This window comes from Crocuta crocuta, unplaced genomic scaffold (genome assembly GCF_008692635.1).
Source record: "Crocuta crocuta isolate KB4526 unplaced genomic scaffold, BGI_CrCroc_1.0 scaffold790, whole genome shotgun sequence".
Lineage (NCBI taxonomy): Eukaryota > Metazoa > Chordata > Mammalia > Carnivora > Hyaenidae > Crocuta > Crocuta crocuta.
In genome coordinates, this window is record NW_027531898.1 from 133264 (window position 1) to 158509 (window position 25246).

Sequence of the window (25246 nt, forward strand, 5' to 3'; positions counted from 1 at the left end):
GGTCAGAGAGAGAGGGAGTCACAGACTCTGAGACAGGCTCCAGGCTCTGAGCTGGCAGTCAGCACAGAGCCCGACGCGGGGCTCGAACCCACGAACCGCGAGATCATGACCTAAGCGAAAGTCGGACGCTTAACCGACTAAGCCACCCAGGCACCCCAACATTTACTGAATTCTTAATTCATATTGCATCTTCCTGAAATTGCTCTATATCTTTATCACACCTATATTATATATTTGATATAGAGCATCATCTTTAATTTTTATTACCCCTTAAAATAGCCTCCTATATCTCATGGGTGAACGATATGTGTTTCTTGAATATAGATGTGTGTAAAAGCTAACAAATGAGAAGTTGGAAACTTTGCATGCTGAGTTTTGCAAAATCTACATATCTTTTGCAAAAGTTAGTTGTTACTTATATATTTATTTAGGGTCTATTTTTAATTCAAATTATTTGATTGAATCCAGTGCATTTATTAAGTATTAAATAAAACATTCAAGTTATCTTCCTTTACTTTTCTACAAGGTAATATTTATGTCATTATGTTCTTAACAGAAAAATACATGACTAATTTAAATTTCCCTTATAAAAAAGCCTGGATTATAATATATGTACAGAGTCAACATGAAATAGCAAAATTAGAAAAAAAAATGGGTAGGGAACACTAGAGCTAAAGGCTGTTACACTTTGAAAAGAAGAATGAGGTATGAAAGGTCCTATAAAGCAGCTGCAGTTGTAATTGTTAATAAGAAGCCGTGAAAGAGCGAGAAAGAACTATAAACGAGTCTTTTAAAAAGTAGAGAAATATGATAAATTGTGGTACTATGGATAGTCACAATTAGCAAAATGGAAATAATTAAATAAATCGAATGAGAGCACATATAGTGATAAATGAGGTTAGACTTGTTCAACTGTCATTAGCATTTTCTTTCTGTTGGTGAAGAAAAAATAAGGAGAGAAAGAATTTCTCTATGAAAATAAAAGATAGTGTCTATGTCCTATTATCGTTATTGAAATGGTGGTCTGACAGTGAGCTATCCACAGGGATGATAATCTACAAATAGGCAAATGTCCCTGAATCCTCAGGGATGCAACCTCTATCGCATGACTGCCACTCAAGCAAGTACTTGGAAGATTTAGGTCACTAAAGACTAACCTTTTCCTGCCTGTGTTTTCCTTTGCCTAGTGTGGCTATGAATTACACAGCAGGGAAGGGTTTGTCTGTGCTCATTAAAGACACAGGATTGAACACATATGGTTTCCAATACCTAAATTTAACTCTGGTAACCCTTTAGAATATACCTAAGAAAACAGTGACCTATGATATCAGTAATTCTTAAAAATATACCTGCAGAGGTATAAATTATTAGATTCAATTCTACATTTAAAAAAAAAAACAATAGAAAAAATTGACTGTTGGCCTAGGACACATGGCTTAATCTCATATTCCAGAATTGGTGTTGTGTTCACATATACCTCTGAAATAATGCAACTGTCAGGCCTGTGCCCTGAGCTCTCCAAAACTGACCTTATTAGTGTAATTTGTGCAGAAATGGGTATACCGACTTGTCTTTAGTTATTCCGAATCAAATTAAGTTAGAGCTATAGACTTAACTTAGAAGTCACAGTTATATGCTGACATTAACAGGCCAACAGTTACTGGCCTTCAGACACAGCTTTTACCCTAATAGCTATTGTTTTAAGTGGCTGCCTACATGTTAGAATTACTCTGATATGGGAAAGATGTACTAGTCAGAAAATATATATAAATTCTAAAGATACAAGCTTCATAACTGCTATGCTGTTCATTGGTACTAAAAATTACTGATTTATGGTTATTACTAAATTACATAAAGCTTCTCAGCCTAAGACAAGCCACCATTTTATTAATTTCTTAAAGACATTATCTAAGCTCTACTCAAATATCTGAAACAACTTTCATCCCTATTGTGAGTAGCTACAACTACATGTATTTATACTTTGCTCCTTCAGCATGTATTGAAAGTCTCCTAATGGGAAACATTGTTTTCAGCATTAAGTATAAAACAATTGTGTAAGATAGAAGAAGCTCTGACTTAAGATTATATATAGTGGGCAAGGCAGGCAATAAACAAATAGATAACTACAGAATAATCAGTATAATATCTTGAATGTAAAATGGGATGATGTGCTAGAAATTAAGTGGGCGGGAAAGGCCTTCTTGAGAAGACAACATTTAAGTTAATTCTTGAATTTTGAGGAGTCACTCAGTCAAATATCCTAGAATAAAGGCTTAGATTTGAATAAAATTGATGTATTTGAAGGACAGAAAGATGGTGAATATAGTGTACTGAGTTGGTGCAGAGTGGTGGGGGATGTGGTCAGAAGTTGGTAGGGGTAGATACTGGGGTCTATTGCATGTACCTATGTTATATTCTAAGTTTAAAGGGAAGCTTTTGGTCAGTTTTAAGCAGAAGAATGAAACACTCTGATTTATATTTTAAAAAAATCCTTCTGTTTGCTCTATTGAAAATGGATTGGAAAGGGGCAAGAGTGGAAGCAGAGACATCAATTAGAAGTTTGTTGCAATAATCTAGATGAAAAACAATGACTTGGGTGACAACAACAAAGACAATGAAAGGTTAAGTTCATCAGAACTGCTTGGGAGTAGGGTCAGTGGGTGATGAACACAGTTCTTCTTTAAACATGTTAATTTTGGGATGCCTATTAGAACCCCAAATAGATATATCAAATAGATAGTTCAGTTTATGAATATCCAGTTCAAGTAAGACTTCAAGTCTGAATGCATGCATTTAGAGGTCAAAGGTGCATCATTATATTTAAAGCCATGAGCTAAATAAAATTGTCGATGAATATATGGAGAAAATAATGGATTCTAGATCCAGTGAAAAGTCTAGTGGAAATAGAGAAGCCAGAATAGGAGACTGGGAAATGGTAGGCAGTAAAGAAGGAAGAGAACTAGGAAAGAGGTATCTTGGGTATCTGGAGGGAAAAAAGAAAACCCAAAACAAACAAACAAAGCTACAAGAAAGAAAGGATAGCCAGCAGTTTCAAATATTGCTGATTAGTTAAATAATATAAACACAGAGAAGCAATTCTGGGATCAATGGGAAGGGAAATGGGGTAGTGATTACAGGAGGACATGGGATCCAGAGAAAGTTTATTTTATTCAAGGTTGGTTACACGCTACTGGCAATGCTACAACAGAGAAAAATTGCTGCTGAAGAAAAGAGAATCATTGCAGAGTTTAAATTGTAGAGAGTGCATCTCATCCCAGGAATTTGGGATTTCTTTGGGCTGAATTGATAATTTTGAGCTTGTGCACTGCAAAAGTAAGAACAAAATTCAGAATTGCCCAGCACAGTAGTAAGCCTGTAGCAACTAACCTGAAAAAGCGATCGAATGTGATTCATTACATTTCTATAAAAATAAGCACTGCGAATGTGGTTGGCATAGATTAATTTATCATCCTACAGAGTGTTAACTTTGTGGAATGAAATTAATAGTCCAAATAGTACTAATTTTATATTATTTAATTGGAAAAAGTAGTATAGTCAGGGTAGAATTTTTGGGTTTGAATATAACTTAAAGAACATCTACTTCTATTATCTCATATTATAATAGGTGGAAACTTGGCTGTAAATTGTCCAAAGTCACACAGAGTAGCTGTAGGTGGTGAAGAGGTTGTTGAAATGTGATCTTCATATATCCTATCTTTTGAACCTTACCTAATAAATACATAGATTTAATGGAGTATGGTGATTCACATCCGAGGAGTCTTCTAAATGTCCAAATACTTCTTCGGAAAATATGCTTTTGTTTTACTATAAACAATAAGTGTGTGTGTGTGTGTGTGTGTGTGTGTGTGTGTGATACATACACACACATACAGCTTAGGTTTTTCACCCTCTTCAATGTTCCTATAATGTATTTTCAGAATATGTTTCCAGAAATGTAAATAACAAAATCATAGCAATATTTAATGACTGCCTTTTGAAGCAGTATCTTTACTTATCAATCCTATTTTTTTAGAACAGCCATTTACTGAACACTACTTTCATGCTACACATTCTGTTTACATTACTTGAAAACTTGACAGTTGTCATCAGGATAAGTCTTATTTTGCAATATTACACATTTAGGAAATAGAAATCTAGAGGTTTGAAATAACGTTCCTAAGCTCACTCATATTCATTGTTGGTGGCCAAATTTAGATTTGAACTTGCATATGTCTGATTTGAAAATCTCAATTTTTTCCCTCTTGTAACATATCACCCATGTCAATGACTGAAATTCTAACTGCAAAAGATTATGTAGTAGTGCATAAGTGCCCTTAGAAGTGGGTCACTTTAAAATTATTTTTATTCTAAGAGAAAATAATATAAAGGAGGAAATAAATTTTAAAATTCTATCATCTTAGAGGTGCCATAACATTAATTTGTTGGTAAGAGGTATAATATGACAAAATGTCATATCTGGGTTTGTGTCCTTGCTTAGCAACTTAACATGTGTGTAATTTTAGGCAAATTTCTTTCACTCTGAATCTTAGCTCTTCATCAGCAAAAGTTTGTTATAATAACTACTTCAGAGTTTGTGAAGTTTAAATTACACATATTTTGACAATACATGAGGGCATAATGTGCTATTCCTCAAAACTTGACGGTAAGAATATATTAGAGAAAAAAATGTGGACAATCCATATGCAAGTAAGATTTATCAGAGGAAATGAAAATGCCTATATAACAATAATTTAATGTTGGGCATACTGGAAGATTTCAATTGTAAACAAGTTGTAGGCTTTCCAGGTTTAAGCCCTTGTTTAACAGAAAAAAAAAGAAAGTTGACATGAGAGAAAGCATCCACAGAATTATCTGAACCAATAAAGTAGGAAGAATTTAGTTCCATTTTTTCCCCAGGATAGCCCATAAAAATGGATTTGAATATTCTGGGCCGAAGATGTGTAGATTGTTGAGAAGTAGGGATCTACAGCCAGACTTCATTGTAATTGAATAAAATAACTAAGTTTTTCAGGTTTATTTTATTTTATTGCATTAAGAAATACATGTGGAGTAAATCATGTTAGAAAAATAAGTAACAGGTTGTGCAGTTATTTCTTTTCCCTAAAAGGTATATTGAATGTGTAATTGACATACTAGAAACTGCACATATTTAAAGAGTACAATTTGGTAAGTTTTGGTATAAGTATACACCCATGAAACCACCACCATGATCAATATAGTGACCATAACCATCACTTCCAGAGTTTCTCCATGCTGGTCTATAATCCCTTTCTTCTGTCTTTGCCTCCTACCTCCAATCACCAAGAACTATTCTGCTTTTTGTCACCATATTTTTCATGAATCGAGTCATGCATAATTTACTCAATTTGCCTGGCTTTTCAAAAAAACTTAACAGAATTATTTTCAGATTATCCATTTTGCATATATAGGTACTTCATTTTTTAAAATAGTAGAGGAATACTCCATTGTACAGATTTATTACTATGTTTTTAGCCATTTATCTGTTGGTGGATGCTTTTGTTGTTTTCAGGTTTTGACTATTACAAACAGAGCTTCTGTGAAGATTTATGTTCAAGTCTTTATATGCTCTTAGGCATTCTCTTTTCCTGTTAAATGCCTAAGGGTGAAAATACTGAGTTAAAAGTTAGGTATGTATTTGGCATTTTAACATACTTCCAAAGTGTTTTCCAAATGGGGTAGGAACATTTTACATTCTCCCCAATAACATAGGTGAATTCCAGTTGTCCCCATCCTTACCAATATTTGGTATGATCAATATTTTAAATATAGCTGTTTAAATAGATGTATAGAGGCATCTTGTCATGATTGTAATTTACGTTTCTCTAATGTTTAATAGTGTTGAGCATCTTTTCATAAGCTTATTTGAAATCCTTATGTTATCTTTGCTGAATTATCTGTTCAAATATTATGCTTATTTCTAAATTGAGTTGTCTATAGTCTTATTATTGAATTTTGAGAACTATTTGTCCATTCTGGATAAATAGCCCTTATCAAATATGTGTTAGAAAAATATTTTCTGCTAGTGTAGTCTTGTCTTTTCATTCTCTTAACAGAATTTTTCAAAGAGAAGTCCCTAATTCCATGATATCTAATTTATACTTTTTTTTTATAGATGGTACCATTGATAGTATACATAAGCTTGGATAAATGCTTAACACAAGTTAAAAAGATTACTATAGTTTTCTAGAAATTCAATTGTATTTTTTAATATGAAAATTTCAAACATGTGCCATCTAAGGAAACTTTTTGCATTCATCACCACTTTTCAACAGTTATCAACTCATGCCTAGCCTTGTTTTATGTGGATTCATTCCCTCTTCCACATACTTCCAAGTTATGAACATTTTTAAAGCATATTTTTGATGTATATAGAGAAGTCTGCAAATCATTAAGTGCATAACTCAATAAATGTTCACAAAATGAAAGCATTTTACTATATTTTCATTGTATGTATGTGAGTATATTCAGAATCTCAGTCAAGAATTTAAATATTTCCAGCTCCTGAGAAAACCACTCATGTTCTCAAAGGAATCTCTATCCTTTTACTACCATGCATGAATTTTGTCTGTGGCTAAGTTTATATAATGGAATCATACAGTATGTCCTCTTTTATGTCTCAATTATTTTGTTCATTATATGTTTATTAGCTTATCTGTGGTGTTTCATATAGTAAATTAGTTGTTTATCTGAGTGCTGTATAATATTCCATTGTATGAAAATCACAATTTATTGATTGATCCTGTGTATTACTGGGCATTTGGATTATTTTTGGTTTTTGGCTCTAACACGTAGTGCTGCTCTTAATATATATGTATATGTTTATTTATTTATTTTGAGAGAGAGGAGAGAAAGCAAGCAAGCGAGCATGAGTGGGGGGGTTGAGAGAGAGAGAGAGAGAAACAGAGAGAGAGAGAGAATCCCAAGCAAGCTCTACACTCAGAATGGAGCCTGACATAGGCTCAGTCTCACAACCATAAGATCGTGACCGAGCTGATACTGAGTCAGATGCTTAACTGACTGAGCAACCCAGGTGCCTGTTGCTCTGAATATTCTTATGCATTTTGTTGTTATTACTGATTATATACATACATTTTTTGTTGGGTACATAGCTAAAGAAGGAATTGCTGGCTGGTTGAGTACACATATGATTAGTTTTAGTAGACATTGATGGTTTTTATAAGTAGATGTACCAATAATGTATGAAACAATAGTGCATCCATGCATACCACATAATATTCTGAATAATAATTTTTAAATCATCCAATTGCTTTGTTATAGTATAGTTAATAAAAACAATATTGTTTTAGTCTAATTTTACACGTAACTGTCATTTGCACTTGTTTTTCATGAGTAATTTCTGTGAACTTATTCAATTGTTTAGTTCAACCACTGCATTTCTAGAACTGCAAAGCTGAAGGTTAGATCCTTAAATGAGGAAACTGACCAATTTCTACTTCCTGACGTTTAAACAGAGTGTTATTTGGTCTCCCTAGATAATATTTTTGGTCCATTTCATTATAACTGCAATAGTTTTAAAACAACAGAAAACAAAGTAGTATCCTAAATCCTGGTACATAGATGTACAATATATGTGATTCTCCTCCTTCTATTATGGTAATCGTTTTACAATTTCCTTTAGCATTTCATTATTGTTAACATCTAGTATTTTACAGAAAATGCCTCCATAGCCACAGATTTAGTACTATCTAGACAAAAAGTAGAAATCCATTGCCATGTAACCCTTCAAGTTTCAATGACAAATCAATACCACATCTCTATGAAACAAGTATATTTTAACAGTGTTTACACAAAGGACCTGACCTACCCCATCTTTATGTAAGTTTGGGACCAATCCAAATAGCAGTATAGATCTGAGTAAAATGTTCCCATGTGAAGAAATACTATGAAGGTTTTGAAATAAGCTCATAATAATAAAAATAAAATAATCATTTTGAAAATTCAAATAACTCACCGTTGCTATTGCAAATAAACCAGTTACTGATTCATGGTTTTCAGTATAGTGGACAAAATTATTTGATTTGCACATAGACTATATTATACTTAGTTATTATTTAAAAATGATTGCATTATTGTGTGTTCATATCTGTCTAGATTTGATAGTTATTGGAGGTAACTTACAGAAAGCCAGAGAATTCAGTGAACACAGTAGTAGTATAGTGTAGTCTAGTGTTCTGTATGACCTTACTTATTGCAACTTGTGAATAAATATTTTCACATTGGATAATGAAAGGCTAAATTGATTACAGGTTATAAACCAATTAGGTGGCCTGAAGTGATTGAGGAATACAAGATTAGAGCAGAAGCAAACATGAGGACTCATTTGCACATAAATAATGTAACCAAAGAGATATAAAAAGTAAAGCCACTGATTCCTTTTCTCAAGTCATTCGCTAATTTACGTGTAGTCCTCTCAACAAGCTTATTAGAAAGCAAAGGGCAAATGATAAAACTTGATCTTTTCATATTTATTGATCCCAAGTAGGTACTAATTATTGCTGGAGATACTCTTAGGGGACAAAAGGAAATTTAAAAAAACAAGTCCCCAGAGAGCTTATAGTTTAGTTGATCATATTAATATTATGTGTTTATCATAGGTGGAAATTTGAGAAAAATATGCAAAACATTGTAGAGTTTCTGAAGGATTGAGTCTAAAATTCAATTTATTAAGATTTAATGAGATAGATCAACTATTTTATTCTATTTAGTATTTAACCTATTTTTAAAAAAATCTTCTAATTTAGTCTGTGCTGTAAGAATGCTTCCCATTTCTGTATGTTATAAAGGCTGTTCAGTAGTCTATTTAGTTTTTACCTGTAGAACCATTACCCTTCCTATACAACAAAATTACCTGTGCAAATACGAAGTCCCTAACTTTACCGTTGGATATTTAGATATAAAACATTTAGGATAGTGACTCAGGCATTGGTTTTTTTTTTTTAAAGCTCCATAAAGAATTCTGATTCCAAGAATTAGTTTGCCATTCAATCCACTTTTTTCCCCTGTGTCTGCCATATGTTTCTGGCACTAAATTCTAGCAGCTACACACCAGAATTATTGTTCTCTTCCTCCTTGGCAGACAGATTGCATTTCTCAGCCTCCTTTACTGTTAGGTATGGCCCTGTGACTGAGTTCTAGCCAATATGGTGTGAGCGGAAGTGATTTGTGATTTCAACAAAGAAGATATTTCTATTAAGGCTTACCTGCCCTTCCTTTTTTGTCAGTTAGATGCTTTTCCCATGACCAACTTTTATAGCCGTGAGTTGAAGATTTCAGACACACCATCAATCCATGTCCCTAAATCAATAAGTGGAGCAGAACATTTCTGCTGACATAGAAATTGCTTGTGAGCAAGAAACAAATTTGTATTGTGTTTGAGACATTATTTAAATGTTCTATTTAAATAGAACTATTTGTTATAATTTGTTATAATTAACCAGCTCTAACTAATATAGTGCCAAGCAATCTACTAGTTACTAAACTAGAAGGCATTGTTTCTCTCCTTTAAGAGGACCAAGGTCTAAAAGTAAAATAATGATGATATAATGTGAAAACACATTTAATAAGATGAAAAATACAGATAGGAAAGCAATTTTTCTGAGGGAAGGAGGTTGGGAGGATGGATGTTCAAAAAAGTCAGGGAGCTGTATAAAGAAGAGGTATTTTGGAATAAGACCTAAAGAATGAATAAGAACTTACCACGTAGATAAAACAGTTTAGACCAAATGTTCAGGCATATAGGGTTACTAAGGGTATTTAAGTGAAAAGGACTGGAGACAAAGCAATAGGAGCTAATGGCTAGGAACGGGTCAGATTGTGACCTTTATACCATGCTATGAAGTTTGGAATTTAATCTAAAGCAATCAATAGACACCAATTTTGAAAGAAGTAATAGAATTAATATAATCAGCTCTGTTTTAAGAAATGGCACACTCAAGGAAGACAGAATGGAGACAGAGAATATTACTAGGAAGTTATTTTTAAGTTTATTTATTTACTAGAGAGAAAGAGAGCAGAGAGAAGGAGGGAGAGAGAGAATCCCAAGCAGGCTCCACACATTCAGTACAGAGGCCAACATGGGGCTTGAACTCATTAACCATGAAATCATGACCAGAGCCAAAACCAAGAGTCGAATGCTTAAGCGACTGAGCCACCCAGGTGCCCCTGATTAAGAAGTTTTGAAAAAAGTTCTGGCATAAATGATAGAATTAGAGTATTAAAAATAGAATAGCTAGAAGATAGATGCAAAAGATCTTTAAAAGGAGAAAAGGAGGTATTTCACAAGGAATTGAATATTTGGGCCATGGGAAAATTCGTAGAATTGCTTCAAAGTCTCAACTTGGGCAAATGGGAATATATCGATGATCTTCACTGAGAAAGGAAACTTAATAAAAACAATAAAAGTGAAAATTGCTTTATTTTATCAAGCTCTTAATGTGTATTCTACTAAGTAATGTATATGTAGTAACCTATTGAAACCACACAACTACTTTATGTAGTTAGTACTATATTTCTGCTCTTTGCAGATATAGTAACTGAGGCTCAGAGAAGTTAAAAACTTGCTCACGATGATAATAGGCTAGTAGATGGAAAAGCAGGAGGTGTGAATGTAGCTTAGAACCAACATCTTAATCATTGCACTGTTAAGCCTCTCCCCCCAAAAGATGGTAAATTAATTTTTGATTCGTTTAATTGTTATTCAAATGACTCTGAGTCATTTGGCTGAGAATTTTTAAGCATTTAAAATATAGCTATGTGTTTTGTGAAAGGACAGGCTGAAGCATAGCTATGATAGTTGAAGATGTAGAAGTAAATGAGATTTCACAGTGAGAATATTTATGATGAAGAAATAGGAGGATTGAGGAGGTTATATTTGTGACTACAAATATCTATGGACATGGCAAGGGAAAAATCAGTAGAAGTGATAAGTATCAGCATCCTACGAATCAAAAATTTTAAGAAGAATTGGGGCATCTGAGTGGCTCAGTCAGTTAAGTGTCTGACTCTTGATTTTGGCTCAGGTCATGATCTCATGGTTCATGAATTTAAGCCCTTCACTGGGCTCTGTGCTATGTCGGTGAGAAGCCTACTTGGAATTCTCTCTCCCTCACTCTCTGCCCCTACCCTGCTCTGCACTCTCTCTCAAATAAATAAATAAGCTTTAAAAAATTAAAATGAGAATCAAAAAGTAAAGAATTTGGTGTCATGGATAACTAGGAAATGAGTGTTCCTTAAAGAAGAGATGATAAAGGTGCCAGATGTAGCAGTCTCCAGGTAATATGAAAGTAGAAAGAAATCAATAGTGACTATTGCCAGATTAATTTTAATATATGGCAATTGAAGTGGAAAGAGTTGAAAGTTCTTTTGGGAGAGAGGTAAGAAAATAAATGAAGGCAAAAAAATCTCCCCAAACTTGAAGAGATAGAAGTCTCCAGGGAATAAATTCTGCGGATGAACACAATTTGAGCCTGTTTTCAAAATGTACTTCCATAATTTTCCATAAAACTTTCAATCTCCCAAAGTCTTAATTATCTTCAGAATTTTGACTCTAGTTTGTAGCATCAATTGTTTATAAAAATCTATTTTGTCATCCAACTCTCAGTAAGAGTCCTTCCAGTTATTTTATTTAAATCTTGCCTTCTGCAATTTTATTCTTTTATATGAAAGAACAACTATGGCCATTGCCCCTAATCATTTACCAGGTCTGGGAACATTGTTGATTTCTACTAATATAAATCAACTTCCAGAGCTATGTAAATGCTAACTGGACAGAGTTGAAACCTAGTTATCCATTATAAAGTTTTAACTTAAAACCAGAGAAACGATGCGATTAAAACAACTTGGAACAGGGGCGCCTGGGTGGCTTAGTCGGTTAAGCGTCCGACTTTCGCTTAGGTCATGATCTCGCGGTTCGTGGGTTCGAGCCCCGCGTCGGGCTCTGTGCTGACTGCCAGCTCAGAGCCTGGAGCCTGTTTCAGTCTGTGACTCCCTCTCTCTCTGACCCTCCCCTGCTCACGCTGTCTCTCTCTCTCTCCTAGAAATAAATAAAACATTAAAAAAAAAAACCAACAACTTGGAACAATGGAAAAAGCTGATAAATAGAAACTTAGGCTCAATGGATTAAAATAAGTTTTTTTTACATAGAAAGATCTATTTCTTTGTATAAAGATTATCAGAAATAAGTAGTATGTTGGCAATCAAATTAATAAAGACTTCTCCCTCCTAAACTGTTAAATTGTATTTCTCTGGTTTAATATTTTATTAGACTGGCTAAATATTAATATATGAACATGAATTCTCTGGGAGTTTTGCACAAAAGGAAACCTGCACATGAGGTGTCCTTGGAAGCTGACTTTTGATATTGGTTTATTTTGGGGTGTGTGGGAGAGGGCAAAAAAGCAAATGGTACCTATGAAATTGCCAATTTCATTTTCTTTATTGTAAGTTCATTGTTTTATATATTTATTGATGCTAATCAATTAGGCCACAGAAATGAAAATGGGAAATATTTTTTTCTTCCAGAAAATTATACAGTAATGGTAAGACAAATAATTAAAAATAATAGATTTAATATACACTGTGAACATGGTATAATTAAGAAAGGAGAGTGATAAACTAGTTCTGAAATAAGTAGGTGTGTTCTCATAGATTATACTGTATTCTCAATAGACAAATCAAAAAATAAATAGCTCTTAGTAGGGGGTAGTACTGACATGACACAAGGAGAGATGCTGGCCCATTTTATTTCCCAGCAAGAGCATATAAGGGCTTGTGATGTGGCATTTGTGTGTCTTTACTAGTTGTATCAGAACATCTGGAGCTTCAGGAACAGTAAGGAGAAAGTAAAAGCAATTCCTGGGAAATGAGTAAGTTATTAATAGACCTAGCCAAAAATTTAGCTAAGAAATGGTGAAAGTTAAGGCTAGTGGTAGAAATTTAGATAAAGGGAAGGAAGAACTGAAATTAAAAAATATATATATGTCAATCATTAAATATATATAATATACAATATATTATTAATAATAATGCAATGTAATGATTAAATATATCCATCTATATCTATATCATCTATACCTGTATTTATAACGCTAGGTTATAGATAAAATGAAGCAAGAGGGAGATGTCCAGAACTCCAAATTTTTGTCTTGGGTAATAATTGGAAGTAAAGATAGAGACAAGTTTGGAGGAGATATGTGGAATTGGAAGTGACTTTGAAATATCTGAATGTTGAATGTCTTAGTCCTTTTGGGCTAGCATAACAAAAATAACAGACTGGGTGGCTTAAACAACTATTTCTCACAGCTCTGTAGTCTGCAGAGTCTAAGATTAAGACTCTGATGTATTGAAGGTCTAGTGAGGACTGGCTTCCTGGTTCTTGTCATAACCTCACATGATGGAAGGGGCTAGTAAGCTTCCTGGAGTCCTTTTTATAAGAGCACTAATCCCATTCATGAAGGCTCCATCTTCATGATGTTATAATTTTCCAAAAGCCACTCCTCTTTTTTTAAGTTTATTTATTTATTTTGGAGAGAGAGAGAGAGAGCACAAATAGGGAAGGAACAGAGAAAGAGGGAGAAAGAGAAAATCCCAAGTAGGTTCCACATTGTCACTGAAAAGCCCAATGCAGAACTTGAACCCAAAAACTGTGAGATCATGACCTGAGCCAAAATTAAGAATTGAACACTTAACAGACTGAACCACCAAGGCACCCCTAAAAGCCCCTCCTCTTAATAACCTCACATAGTGGTTTACTTTTCAATGTGTGAATTTGTGGGAGACACAAAAAATAAGTCTATAGTACTAAGGTAAGCATGCAGCACTAAAAATTGACTTACACAATTGCTGATGGATCACATACTATCAATCAATAGTAAACAACCTAGACTTTATGAATATAAATAGATTAAGAAATACAGCTGTACAATTCAAGCAAGCTTTAAGATGTAGTATTAATTCTCAGTGATATTTAACTCATGCTCTTGACAGCAGGAATATAACTTCAAAGTCAGTGATAAGAGTTGTTTCAAAGTGTAAACCAAAACATAGTTTGTGAATTAGAAAACTTGATATAAATAAGAAATCAAATAATCCTAAAAAGTGAAAAAATTAAACAGAAAAGTTGTGTTCTACTGGAAAAAAAGATAAAAGAAATAAATTTTAAGAAATAAATTTTAAAAGAAAAGAAAAGTGAATTTGTTGTTTAATTTTCATAAAGGAGGAGTGAATCAGAAGGAAGATAGCCAATAAACAAATAAATAAGAAGAAACATTGCATAATAGCCAAAAACAAAAAACAAACAAACAAAAAAACACCCAAACTTGTTCCTTAGTTACTGGGCAGGATTAACAAAAAAAGTAGCTTATTAGATATTGAATAATGACATGTCTTTATTTTTCAAGGGTAAAGTAGGAGTTACAGATAAACTAAACCAGAATCCTACAAAATCCCATACATTGAACAACAACAGCAACAACAAAAGAAGCAAATATGAAAGGATTGAGGTCTGGACTAGTTTCAAGTATCTAATATGGTAACAAAAGTTTGGATGACATACAGAAATAATTATAGATTTTTAAGTCTTTGATTTCCATACCCAGAAAAACTATCTTCCCTTTGGGAAGTAGGTTTTTTTAAAAAACATGTAATTGATCCTCATTTGTGGGTTCTGTATTTGTAAATTTGCCTAGTCAGTAAAATGTATTTCTAATCCTGAAATCAACATTCATAGTGCTGTCATAGTCTTTCAGAGATATGCACATGTGCAGAACAGCAAAAAAATTGAGTTGCCTAATGCAAATTTTCCTGGCTGAAGTTAGACACGGTGACACTCTGCCTTGTTTCAGCTCTCATTCCATAAAAAGCATACTTTTAACAGTATATTTGCTGCATGTTTTTCAGTTTTTTGTGCTTTTGTTAGTGATTTTGCTGTTTGAAATAATTTCTAAGGGTAGTGTTGAAATGCCATCGCTTGTTCCAAAGTGGAAGGAAGCTATGATGCAAAACTAGATATGCTCTATTCAGGTATGAGTTATAATGCTGTTACTGTAATTCAATATTAACAAATCAAAATATATTAAATAAGCTGTCTTTAAACTGAAATTAGTATTGTTGGGATGGTGGAAATATTATGACCTGGGGCTCACAAAAACCTAACTCTGTATTTCTGTTAGGAGTAATGATTCAACATTCACTAATTCTGTAATTCCAGCAACTTTATAGAACATAAGTGCTGCAGATAACAAGAATTGTTTGTACTTGTGTACATAAGGATTAGCCATTTCTGAGAAGGAATCTAAAGGATGAACAAACTTCAATTACAATGATGATGAATCTCACAAGCTACTTTTTAAGCAAAAAAAGCTAGACACACTATGAATTCATTCATATAATGTTCGAAACTAGGTCATACTACACTGTCGTGATAGAAGTCTGGACAGTGGTTGCCTTCGTGGGGACCTGTGAGCAGAGAAGGCACTAGAAGTGTTTCTTGGTTGTGAGAATGTTCTGATATCCATGTGGATGCTTGTTACATGGATGTGTTCAGTTTCTGAAAATTCATTGAGATGTACATCATGATTAGTGTCCCTTTAACTCTATATGTTGTACAGAAAAAAATAGAGTACGATGCAAAGCAAAAAGGAGTAATTTATATTTATATCAATAAAAATGAATGTCAAACAAAATATTAAGCCAATAAATGAAAATGTATGATATCATTCATATACTTTTAAAAAATTGTCAAAAGTCTATAAAAGAGTCAATATTGTTTAAAGATAAATAGACTTATGTTAGAATTATGACAGAATGTGTACAAATGATAAACATGATATTCAGGATAATTTTGGAAGGAGAAGAAAAAATTAAGCAAAATTATTTAGAGGCTTCTAATTATATTATATAATACTTTATTTTTAAAGTGTATGGTGGATACATAGATGATCTATTTATCTATCCATATCTTGAAATAATTCCATATTTCTGATGTAATGTTTCATTATATTAAAAAGGTACACATTAAAGTAAATCTTAACAGAAAATTTCTGATTGCTTTACCAATGTAGGCAGCTCAAATATAAAAAAAAAGTTTATTTTTTATTTTATTTACTATTTAAAAAAAATTTTTTAAGTTTTTTAATTTATTTTGAGAGAAAGAGAAAGAGAGCAGGAACAGGGGAAGGGCAGAGAGAGGGAGAGAGAGAGAATCCCAAGCAAGTTCTGCACTTCCAGTGTGGAGCCTCAATACAGGACTGGAACTCATGAACCATGAGATCATGATCTGAGCCAAAATCAAGAGTCAGATGCTTAACTGACTGAACCACCCAGGCGCCCCACAAAAACATCATTTAAAAGCAAGTTAATACTTCCATATGACATTAAGGAACAACATTAAATTAGGGGTCAGATATAGTTCCAAATAAGGAAAAACAATTTCTCAAATTCAGCTATGTCAAAAAAGTGAGTGAGAGGCACCCCTGGGTGGCTCGGCTCAGTCGGTTAAGCATCCGACTTCGGCTCAAGTCATGATTTCACTGTTAGTGGATTCGAGCCCCATGTCGGGCTCTGTGCTGATAGCTGGCTCAGAGCCTGGAGCCTGTTTCAGATTCTTTGTCTCCCTCTCTTTCTTACCCTCCCCTGCTCATGCGCTGTCTCTCTCTCTCTCTCTCTCAGAAATAAATAAAACATTAAACAGAAAAAAGTGGGTGAATGCCCAGGATGGCATTGAGGCAGGGAGATGGGTCACCTCCAGAGATTTTTAACTATACATAGCTCACAATGCCACTGAGTGGGCATTTAGCCATCATGTGACTGTTAATCGAATTCTGAAACAATATAGTACAAACAGACCTGCCAGAATATCATTTACATGTAAAGACTTTTCTGAGTTATTTCAATCTGTGTCTGCATTTATAAAACTGATACTGAAAAGCATTTACCACATGAACTGGTAATGAGGATTAACAAAGAAAAGACTGAAGCTTAAAAATTTCTTGGGGCGCCTGGATGGCTCAGTTAGTTACGTGTCCAACCTAGTGCAGGTCATGAACTCATGATTCATGAGTTTGAGCTTTCCATTGGACTCTACTGGGCTCTGCACTGATAGTACAAAGCTGCCTGGGATTCTTTCACTCTCCCTCTCTGTCAGTCTCTCTCTCTCTCTCTCTCTCTTTCAAAATAAATAAATCTTTAAAATGCCACATAATTTCTAACCAATGATTTAAAATATTTGTGAACCATAAGAGTTTTTTAATTTGTTCAACAGTATATAAGTATGATTTGATATAATACAAAGAGAGATTAAATTTGTTTGCTTTTGTGTTTGTTTTGTTGTTGTTGCTGTAAGTAACAATGTCAGATAAAACAAGGGATGGCTCCTATTTCATGGTATAACAGTTAATCCATGTTTCTCTTGTTGAGTTTAGATAGAATCCATTCGTCTAGGACAATGGAAAAATGGGGTTGGAAGGATTCTCTTCTTCTCCCCCAGTCTCCTTTAAACAAAAATTGACCACTTCCATGGAAAGGATGCTAAACTAATGGATCATTAATATGATTTAGAACGGCAAATTCTTTCCTTTCATGCTCAAAAAAAAAAAAACTGTCATTGTTTGAGATACGACCTGTAGCCTGGTATTCTCGGGGACACACAGTAATCCGTTGACAGATCTGGCATAATGACAACTATTATTCCTGAAGTTGTCTTGCCAATTCTCTCTTCCTTTGGTGGTTTAGCTAGTTATTTATTAAGAAACTCTTCCACTTCCAATGACTCAATAGTACATGTTAATTTTTATAACATTAAATATAAAAATAATATGTCTCAGTAAATAAAGTAAATACTGTTTTAAAAACTTTTCTTGGCCTAACATGCTTTATGTTTCCCATTTGCTTCTGGCTATTTAAATGTTACACAAAACAGCAAGCTAAATAAGACAGATTTCCAAGGAGCTGAGCTGTAAATTCTTGACATATTATTTGACGAAGGCAAATAGTGTCATTTTCTACTTTATTAACTTCATGTGATAAACACTCTGATCTTAAAAAATGTTTTATATTTGGAAGAGAGAAGAGATAGCTTGTTTAGAGTCCCCTTACCCATAATTTATTGGGCCCTTCTGTGACTGCTATGCACCTCAAACTCTGATCTGTTAATGTCATCTAGTATTTAGCTAATGGGGTATATTTTGTTTTTTTCTTTATATGAAAGTGTGACAAAAGAAGACTAAGAGATATTTTCCCAAAGGGCAATGGGATTTATGAATCATCAAATACATAAATCAGTTGTCTTCTTCCTCTTTCTTTCTTTCTTTCTTTCTTTCTTTCTTTCTTTCTTTCTTTCTTTCTTTCTGGCAGCAATCCACTTCTATTTAATTCTGTTTATAGATTATCATCATCCTAGTTCTCTTATAGTTTTTCTTCTTATGGTAACTTACTTCATTTCCAAGCAATATGGGTGAATTTGACCTTGACATTATTAATCCTGGCTGTGCTTTGCCACAACTTTGTCTTCATTTCCTCCCTCAGAGCCTCAGTAAATAGACTGTGATTAATCAGGCAACTGAATGACTTTTAGCTCATATTTTTATTTTGAGCCTAAGCAGTCAAATTACTGCTTATATCTCTGGGAATTATTAAACAGGATGTCCATTAACATTAGTGAATATGTGTGGCATTTTTCCTTAATAAGGACACTGAGTGTTTATATTCTATAAGGAAAGATAATTTCTCTAGATTAGTGGTCCTCATCATTTATTGTTTTTGCAGAGACACACTTGACTGCTGAACTCTCATGACCAACATGTTCCCATAGAGTTACACTGGAGGACTTTCAATCCCCCATGCAAGTTCCCTCTTTTCTAGTCACTCATGAACTCCCACTAAATAACAGTGAATTACTATTAAGGAATAACTACAAATAACTTTATTTAAACACTTTTTTGCACATTAACTTATTTGGGAAAAGCAATGCTTTGAATATCATCAGTAACCCATCAATTCACATGCCCCTTTCTCACCAATGTGGCCTGCCATTACCTTACCCACAGTTGAGCATTGTGGCTCTGGATGATATTTATGACTGTAGACCTGAACTCAAAACTGAAAACTCAGAGATTGGTCAAATGGCTATCTTTGCATACCTCTTTTATAGAATATGCTGTTATGAAAGTAATAATGGTTCAAGTTAGGAAACTAGAGAAAAGAGGAGTCCAGTTCTTAGACTTTTTGTGACAAAAGTAAAGTAATAAAAGAATAATCACGTTTATTATGCTCTTGCTTTTGTTTATACTAAGACTTCCGACTCTTACAATGAAAGAGAATCTTCTCAACCTAGAGGAGTCTAAAGATGCTATGGGCTTGATTAGTAAAAAACAACAGAAAATGTTTCCCCATTATAATGAAATCCTGATTACTAAAGTAATTATTTGCCTGATATATCATTTCAGGCCACGTGTGCTTTTACATATTTGATGAATTAGTAGGTACCATGTTTGATTAAAGTTATTTGACATTTTCTACTATGCCATTTAACAACAAATTAGAAGGAAAGGCCATATAAAGCAAATTTTTACATTCTTTTAAATACACAAAGCAAATATGAGCCACAGAGACAACAAATCTAAGAGAGAAGATTCTTTAAAAAAGGGCTTAATTCATAAACCCTTAAAATCAGTAAGCAAAATTATGGGTATAGGCATACATCTGGTGAGAAAAGAGTTCATAACCTTTATTGGTTTCTTAAGTGGGGTTCATGATCTATTCAAAAACTAAGGACCAAACACTACTTTAATATTAATGCTTTATAAGAGACAGAATAACAATTTTCTGGTAGACTGGGGAATGAAAAGGATGTTAGTTGCCAAGTTAGATTGCTTTCCAACCATCTGACTCAATTTGCCACAATAGTATTTCGTTTTTAGTTGAAGGAAATTGGCACAACACACATAATCACAAAAATGTTCACAATATCAAATACAAACAATTCTAGAGCTAATCATCTTGTGAGTACTTTTCTGTTGCATCTCTATATTGAATTGGACTAGACTTTGGCAAACTATGGCCCATGGTCCAAATCTGACTCACAGTCTGTTCTTACATGGTCTGCCAGCTAAGAAAGCTTTTACATTTTTTAAAGAATTTGCAACAGAAAGTCTATGTGTCCTATAAAGTCTGTATATCCTGTAAAGATATATAATTCTTGGTCCTTTATAGAAAAAGTTCACCATTACCAATCAGTGAATTAGACAATTCAGTAAGTCTTTTGGACAGTAGCTAATGTTATTAAGGATTACAAATTGCCTGGGTATGTCCTGGAGCTGGTGATATATCAGTGAGAAATTTTAAATGTTTATTTTTGAGAGAGAGAGACAGAGTGCAAGTGGGCGAAGGGCAGAGAGAGATGGAGACACAGAATCTGAAGCAGGCTCTGGGCTCTAAGCTGTTAGCACAGAGCCTGACATGGAACTCAAACCCACAAACTGTGAGATCATGACCTGAGCCAGAGTGTTGCTTAACTGACTTAGCCACCCAGGAACCTCACTCTGTCTCTCTTTCTCTGAAAAATAAACATTAAAAAATACCTAAAAAGAAAAAGACCTCCAAAATACAACAAACATGCATATACAGATAAGGTTATCCACACACACAGGTCAAAATATTTGGTAGCAAGGCAATGCAAGCGAAGCCAAAACAGTGATAATTTTGTTAAAATAAACAAAAAACTAAACAAAAAAACACTAAAGTTACAATGCAAAACCCAGAATTGATATTGTTGCATTCCAAACTTCTGTTGGAATACGTGTAAGGACAGATAGTAATGTTACAGAGAATTAGCTACTGACTGATTGGGATCAAAGTTGAGAAGATGCTTTGAAATGGGGGGAGGGAGTGGGGAAATTTACCTCCAATTAAGAAAAACTTCTACACGGAGGAGTCAGAAATAGCATGTTCAGTGTCACAAGTGCAAGTATACACTTGAAGGAAAGAAAATTTTAATATGTATTAAATATTTAATATGTATTTTAATATATTTTTTAAAATATATACATATTTAAATACATAATATAATGTGTGATGACTTGAAAGATGGTCCAATGTGTCATATAGATACTCTTACTTGTAAATTTGAGGATGTTTTTCAATGTTTTCCTGAAGTTATGGAAGATATTAAAAAGGCAGATTTTCAAAAGCCAACACCGATCCAGTCATAGGCATGGCCAATAGCTCTACAAGGAAAAGATCTTACAGGAGTAGCCCAAACTGGAACAGGGAAGGCATTGTCTTACTAGTGTGTGGATTGTCCATCTTGAAAAAATGAATGGACCCACCATGTTAGTTCTTACACACACTAGGTAATTAGGTCTTCAAGTAGAAGCAGAATGTTCTGAGTATATATGGTGATGGAGATATAAATGGACAAATACAAGAACTGAAAACAGGAGTAGATATTATTTTTTTTTCCATCCAAAACTTTTTTTTTTTTTTACAAATAGTTTATTGTCAGGTTGGTTTCCATATTACACCCAGTGCTCATCCCCACAATAGATTTTTTTTTTAATTAAAAATTTTTTCAATGTTTTTTATTTATTTCTGAGAGAGAGAGAGAGACAGCATGAGCAGGGGAGGGTCAGAGAGAGAGGGAGACACAGAATCTGAAACAGGCTCCAGGCTCTGAGCTAGCTGTCAGCACAGAGCCCTGGCAGGGCTCGAACCCACAAACAGTGAGCTCATGACTGAACTGAAGTCAGATGCTTAACCAGCTGAGCCACCTAGGCACCCCAAGAGTAGATATTATTATTTCAACTACTGGAAGACTGAATGATCTACAAATTAATAAACATTTCTATCTCAGAAGCATAGCCAATTTGGTATTAGATGAAGTTGACAAAATGCTAGACATGGGATTTGACCCCAGATAATAACGATTTTATTAGATATTCACCCAGACAGGCAGACTATTATGATAAGTGCAACGTGGTCATATGCTGTCCGTGAACTTCCACAATTTTACTTGAAAGCGCCAATGATTGTATATGTTGGTACTTTGGATCTAGTTCTTATAAGTACCATGAAATAAAACATAATTGTTGCCATAGAAAAAGAGAAATGATCTCATATCCAAACGTTTTTTGAAAACATGTCTCCCAAGGTTAAGTCATAATGTTTGTCAGCAGAAAAGTTGGTGCTGATCAAGTGACCCGACTGTGCGACATATATTAGTGGAGTCCCTTCATGGCAACAGACAACAGAGTAGGTGAGAGAGAACATTAGAAAATGTCAAAACAAGTAGAGTAAGAATATTGATTGCTACACACTTGACATCTTGAGGTCTCAATGTCGATGATATCACATATGTCTATAATTATGATTTCCCTGGAACATCAAAGAATGTGTGCATAGAGTAGGGTGCACTGGAAGAGCAGGGAGAACTTAACATTAAGTTAGTCAGTATTCTGGATATCTTCTTTGAGAAACGTCTGTTCATGTTTGTCTATTTTTTTACTTGGACTACTTTTGGAGGGGATAATGAGTTTTATAAGTTCTTTATATGTTTTGGATACTAACCATTTATCAGATATGTCATTTGAGCATATCTTCTCCCATTCTGTAGGTTGCCTTTTTACCTTTGCTGATGGTTTTCTTTGCTGGCTGAAGCTTTTTATTTTGATATAGTCCCAGTAGGTGTTTTGTTTTTGTTTCCCTTGCTTGGGAGATATATCTAGAAAGAAGTTGCTATGGCTGATGTCAAAGAAGTTACTCTGTGTTCTCTTCTAAGATTTTTATGGTTTCCTCTCTCACATTTGGGTCTTTAATCCATTTTGAGTTTATTTTGTTAATGGTGTAAGAAAGTGGTCCAGTTTCATTCTTTTGCATGTTGCTGTCCTTTTCCCATTCGATATTCTTTTCTGCTTTGTCAAAGATTAATTGACCAAAAATTGTAGGTTTCTTTCTGGATGTTATATTCTATTATATTGATCCATGTGTCTGTTTTTGTGGCAGTGCTCTACTATTTTGATTACTACAGGTTTGTAATATAACTTAAAGTCCAGAAGTGTGATGCCTCACTTTTTCTTCTTTTTTTTTCTTATTCTTTAAGATTACTTTGTCAATTCAGCATCTTTTGTAGTTCCATGCATATTTTAGGGTTTTTTGTTCTAGCTCTGTAAAAAATGCTGTTGGTATTTTGATAGGGATTACATTAAATATGTACACTGCTTTGGGTAGTATAGACATTTTAACAATATTTGTTCTTCAAATCCATGAGCACGGAATGTCTTTCTATTTCTCTGTGTTGCCTTGAATTTCTTTCATCACTGTTTTATAATTTTCAAAGTACAGATCTTTCACCTCTTTGGTTTTATTCCTAGATATCTTGTTATTTTGGGTGTAGTAGTAAATGTGATTGTTTCCTTTATTTCTCTCTCTTTCACTTCATTATTAGTGTATAGAAATGCAACAGATTTCTGTGCATTGATTTTGTATTCCGCAACTTTACTGAATTCATTTATCAGTTCCAGCAGTTTTTTTTATGGAGTCTTAGTTTTCTATATGTAGTATGTCATCTTCAAATTGTGAAAGTTTTACTTTTTCCTTACTGATTTGGATTCCTTTTATTTCTTTTTGTTGTCTGATTGCTTTGGCTGGTAATTCTAGTACTGTGTTGAATAAAAGTGATAAAAGTAGACACCCCAGTCCTGTTCCTAACCTTAGAGGGAAAGCTCTCAGTTTGTCCCCATTAAGGATGATGTTAACTGTTGGGTTTTCATAGATGGCCTTTATTATGTTGAGGTATGTTAGGTATGTTTCTTCTAAATCTATTTTGTTGAGGGTTTTTATTATGAATGGATATTGTACTTTGTCAAATGCATTTTTCTGCATCTATTGAAATGATTATATGGTCCTTATCCTTCCTCTTATTGATGTGATGTATTTCATTGATTGATTTGTGAATGTCTAACCACCATCGTAACCCAGGACTAAATTCCACTTGACCGTGGTGAATAATTTTTTAATGTATTGTAAATTTTGATTTGCCAGTATTTTATTGAGAATGTTTGAATCTATGTTCATCAGGTATATTGGCCTGTAGTTTTAGTTTTCTGTTTTAGTGGCATCTCTATCTGGTTTTCGTATCAGGGTAACATTGGCCTCATAGAATGGATTTGGAAGTTTTCTTTTCTTTTCTCTTTTTTTTGCAATAATTTGAGAAGAAAAGGTATTAACTCTTCTTTAAATGTTTGGTAGAATTTGCCTGTGAAGCCACCTGGACCTGGACTTTTGTTTGCTATGAGTTTTTTGATTACTGATTCAATCTCCTTGCTGGTAATCAGTCTGTTCAAATTTTCTATTTCTTTCTGTTTTGGTTTTGGTAGTTTATATGTTTCTAAGAATTTATCTGTTTCTTCTAGGTTGTCCAATTTGTTGACATATAATTCATATTATTGTCTTATAGTTGTTTGTACTTCTGTGATGTTGGTTGTCATTTCTCCTCTCTCTTTTTGTTGTGTTTGAGTCCTTTATCTTTTTATCATGAAAAGTCTGGGTGGAGATACATCAATTTTATTGATTTTTTTCAAAGAAGCAGCTCCTGGTTTCAGTGTTCTGTTCTATTATTGTTAGTTTCTATATCATTTTCTTCTGATCTAATCTTTATTATTTTCTTCCTTTTATTGGTTTTAGGTTTTGATTGTTGTTCTTTTTCTGGGTCCTTTAGGTGTAAGTTTATTTGAGATTGTTCTTGCTTCTTGAGGGAGGCCTGTATTGGTATAAACACCCTTCTTAGAAACACTTTTGTTGCATTTCAGAGGTTTTAGACCTATTTTGTTTTCTTTTTTAATTTTTTTAATAGTTTATTGTCAAGTTTGTTTCCATATAACACCCAGTGCTCATCCCCATAAATGACCTTCTCCATGCCCATCACTCCCCTTCCCCCCAACACACACCCATCAGTCCTCAGTTTGTTCTCAGCATTTAAGAGTCTCTCATGGTTTGCCTCCCTCCCTCTCCCCCACTATTTCCTTCCTTGTTCTTTCCTATGCTCCTCTGTTAAGTTCCTCCTAATCCTCCTATATGTGCAAACATATGGTAGCTGTCCTTCTCTGCCTGACTTATTTCGCTCAGCATAACACCCTCAAGTTCCATCTATATTGCTACACATGGCCAGATTTCATTCTTTCTCATTGCCATGTTA

At 33.9% G+C, this 25246-nt stretch overlaps 1 pseudogene; it reads left to right on the plus strand.

Moving 5' to 3' along the window:
* Positions 1-4638: 4638 nt before the first annotated feature.
* On the plus strand, positions 4639-21456 carry LOC144239528 (putative ATP-dependent RNA helicase DDX43; annotated as a pseudogene).
* The last annotated feature ends 3790 nt before the right edge of the window (positions 21457-25246 follow it).